At 33.2% G+C, this 4,472-nt stretch overlaps 1 long non-coding RNA gene across 1 annotated transcript; it reads left to right on the top strand.

The window, feature by feature from the left end:
• Nucleotides 1-1,161: 1,161 nt before the first annotated feature.
• On the top strand, nucleotides 1,162-3,606 carry LOC144374631 (uncharacterized). The gene is made up of 3 exons (XR_013433983.1): nucleotides 1,162-1,767; nucleotides 2,579-2,697; nucleotides 2,832-3,606. It is a non-coding gene; the product is annotated as an uncharacterized LOC144374631 (long non-coding RNA).
• Nucleotides 3,607-4,472: the final 866 nt, after the last annotated feature.

Genomic DNA, 4,472 nt, shown 5'->3' on the forward strand with positions numbered 1-4,472 from the left:
TGTAAAGGGTAAATAACTGGCAAATTGCATTATTTTTTTCTCATATGGGACAAAGTTTTTGACAGGGGATGATCTTGTATATGTGACAACTTACTTTAATGCATTCTATAATGAGGCAAAATCCTAGAAGAGATCATAACAGAACATAGTTCGAAAGACTTACAAAAAAATATTTCCTACTTATACACTCACTTTTGCTTTTGAGTTTGTATAGATTTTTGCTCTTCAGATTCCATCTAACGTGCAGACTAAACATACACATTGTCCTTAACAGCAGCTACAGCCTTCAGGATGTAGATTAACAAAAGCACCCCTCACCTTCTCCTACCCAGTCTATATTCATTTCTCTCCACAAAGCCCCATGTCCTGTTTTCCCATCTCTCCTGCTTCAGCCCCTTCTTCTTCCTGTGCTACTGAGGTATCTACTTAGGTGAGTCCTACAGAGGCAGATGAAAATCAGGGGACAGGGAAATAGGGTGCGACCATAACATCCATGCCCTGAAAGCAATCCCGTGGGATGATGATGTGATTAAGGAATAAATTATACCATTTTACAGAAATAACTATAGTTAGTACAAACGGCTTATTTTAATCTATAGTTTTGCACCAAAGGAACAGATTGGTGCTGAAATTAAATGGAGGAACTTTTATCAATTGACCACAAAGAAAAACATTTATTTAAAGAACATAATCCACAGCACTAATACTGGTACACTTTTAAATTCCGATGTTACCAGTTATCAAATATATAGTATACTGGAAAATATTTACATTGTTTGATAGGCCATTTGTAAAACTGCATACTCATTCAGAAAGTATACTTAAAACACAAAAATATTTAACGATGTTGTAAATGTTAAATTACCTTTGCATATGTTAAACTGAAATATTTTTATGTAAATATTTTTTAATTATTAAATGTACTAAATTGTTTTTGAGCTTTTTGAGACACATAAATGAATAACACATAAACACTGAGGAGTTATTAAATGAGTCCATGTTGCATTTGACTAAACTGAGATTTTAAAACCCAGAAAATTAAAACTATATATAACGTACCATCTGGTTGTTGTAAATTCAGGGTATGTTGTAAACAGTATAACCAGAATTTAGATAATATATATGAAAAATTATTCATTAACAAAAAGGTTTTTGTTGGCTGTTCTCATCCATTTTTGGTTCTTAACAGGGAAATTATGATAAGGTTAGGTTTAAAGGCTTTTCTAAATAAGTCATACTTGATCAAAGTTAGAAATTGGTGGCAGAGCTCCATTGTGGCAAATTATATACTCCAGATTTTTTTTTTTTCGCATAGAAAAATACAGTGGGCTATTCCCTAAGAAAAACATGTTTGTTCTTTTTACCACTTCACTATGAAGATCAAGTTCTGTCCACTTGGCCATGTAAAGGCTTCCTTGTCCCCTTCATGAGGTCTCCTATCCAGTCTATATTCATTTCTCTCCACATACCCCATGAACTTCAACAACTCTCACATACTTGCTCACACCAAATAGGAATCTCTTAGCCTGAGAATCTCCTCTCAGCTCTTTCCATGCCTCTTTAGGAACTGTAACCTTTGCAGTTTCTATATTTTCCGTCTGTATATGTGAATGCTCATAAGCAGAAACTTAATTGTTTCTCCAGATCTGAATGACATAGATTTAACTCCTGTGCAAGATACTCCTGTGGCTTCAAGAAAAGAAGATACATATGTTCATTTTAATGTGGACATTGAGCTCCAGAAGCATATTGAAAAATTAACCAAAGGTTTGTAATTATCAGTTACTGACTTCTTAAGGACACAGTACTTATCTGGGTTTGTGTTCATAGTGTACTTAACACAAGATCTTATGTCACATAGTTATGAATATTGACTTAAAGTCAAATCAATTTTTTTAAAATATGAGAATTAGCAGTTGCATTATCTAGTTGTGTAATAATGTGGTTAAATATTATTTGATAGGGAAGTTTTTCTCATAATACAGAGTTAAGGAAGCAGGTTCCCTAATAATTACCTTACGTCCTTTTAGGAACCTAATGATTACTTTCTAACAGTTAAATTATTTTTTTTTCTTTCAATAAGATGCATTGGGTAAAAAGATACTATAACTGGCAGTTAGTTTGTAAGAATATGGAAAGGACAATCTGGGCGTGGTTGTTTCAGGAGGGAGAGAAATGATATAAGGTAGAATTTTTTTTAAAGAAACTCTTAAATTTCTATTCTATCTAATATAGGTGCTTATTGAAACTATTTTTATAGGTACTGCTGATACTTAAGTAACTTCTGTTTTTCTTGTGGTATTTAATATTTTATATTCTTTGGTAGTTTATGATTCTACCTGTGTACATAACTTACATTCTTGCTATACAATTTTGTTGTACTTTGTAGAATTAAATGATATGGAGAAATGTCACTCAGACATGCTAGTACCAGAGCTTGGAGTGACAGCCACAGTGAGTTATCAACAGTTGTGTCATCAGACTGTTTGACACATGTTACTTTGTAAAATCATAGGCTTCTGGTGACACATAAGAAATGTGTGGTCTCTGGCTTATGTTGTTTGTTTTAATTCCTTAGGTGCAGCTATCTTCTTTGAATTCAAACACTACAAGCTTAAAAAAAAGGTTTACCAGCACCAAGTGTTTTGCTTTCATGGAGATGGATGAGATTAAACCTGGGCCAACTGTAATAGAACTGTAAGTGATATACATATAGGATTCATACTGTTCTAATGGTTACTAGTTCATGTTTCTTCTTAGTCCCTCTTATCGAGAATGTAACATTGGAGTAGATCAATCATCAAAGTATTTTAAATCTATTGTGGTTACAGATACAAGAAACCCACTGACTTTAAAAGAAAGAAATTGCAGTTATTGACCAAGAAACCACTTTATCTTTATCTACATCAAACTTTGCACAAGGAATTATTCTGACATGAGTAATGTCTAATTTCTGTGAATTTTACCACTCAGTAGAAACCATCATAGCTCTGTGTAGCATATTCATCCTTCAGGAGGCAAGAAGTGAGCCGTACCTATAGGCCAGTGAGTCCATTGCAAAGCTGTACCACAGAACTAAAGTCCAGCACCTCATTGTTATGACTCCTTTGGATACAGGTTTATTGTAGATTTTGAAACTTGTTTTTACTTTCCTATTAATTGTGCAATTAATAGCCTGTTTCCTAATTTACCACTGTTCCTACCCTGCTTCCTGGAACAATACTGCTGTGGTAGGTATGCTCATCTTCAAACTTAATATAGCAATAAGAATGTGCTAGAGTTTACACATTTGCTCACTTTTGCTCCAATATGGTCTTTTGATTTGAATTAACTTCAAACTTTTGAATTGAAGTGGGTAGGATAGTACCAGATTGCTTTGAAAGGAAATTGGATCAGTTATGGTCTGTCTTATAGGCTGTTCCTTAGAGCTGGCCTAAATTCACCCTCATCTGATAGTTCTACTTAGAAATAGTGTGCCTTGATCAGATCAATATCCTATATGGGAGTGTTCCCCAGATTGTAGCTGTGATTTTTTTTTCCAGATGACCAGATTGTTTTTCTGAAAGTGAGCACATTTTTAGTCATGTTGATTAGTTGTTCTACATCACATTGCTATTTTTTTTAGGGTTAACATTAATGATTCTAGGGTTAACATTAAAACCATCTCAGAATAATTACAAATTTTGGGGTGGGTTTACATCTTCTAAATCATGTCATCTAAAAATAATTGAGTCAGATGCTAATGAGATACTTTAGGAACAACTGCTGTTTTTCTGACAACTGATTGTGAAACCTTAAAACCTGCATACCTTGTCTTCATAAAGTGATGAGTATGCAACATCTGGAAAGATATTTTATTTTTTTTAATATAGGTAGATATGACTGCCATTTATTTCCTATTTAGATATATTTACATTCATATGAAAATATGCAGGTCATTAGCCTATTATAATTTCACTATTTACATTACTTTTAGCTTGATGAGACATAAATCTTTCATAGTACACAAGGTGTATATTTGATACACAGAACATAAAGATTTGTGAGGAGCTTTTTTGTGGGTTACATGTAGAACCCACGTATTTTAATATTCACTATTTTAAATGAACAATGCATGAAGGGAATGCAATACTTGGCCTATTTTTAAACTAGTGTAAACCCTAATCATACCATCCGTTTGCTTTTTAAAACAAATAACAGTTGTTTTAGCCCTTGCACTTCAAGAGATCTAGTCTTTAATTTTTCAGTTGTCTGTTAGGTCAGTTTTGTTTACTAGACTCATAAAACTATATGAGCCTGAAAGAATTATCAACCAAATTTAGTCTTTTCTTTCATCTGGATTGAGTTAATTTCACAAGTGCAAAAATAGTTCAGTCTACAGTAGTTCTAGGAAATGAAGAATTTGCCTTAATAAAATGTTCACTCAACTGAAACTCTGAGTAGTCAAAATTTCCAGACTGTAAACTTCTCAA

Source organism: Ictidomys tridecemlineatus, unplaced genomic scaffold (genome assembly GCF_052094955.1).
Source record: "Ictidomys tridecemlineatus isolate mIctTri1 unplaced genomic scaffold, mIctTri1.hap1 Scaffold_78, whole genome shotgun sequence".
In the NCBI taxonomy this organism is placed as follows: Eukaryota; Metazoa; Chordata; class Mammalia; order Rodentia; family Sciuridae; genus Ictidomys; species Ictidomys tridecemlineatus.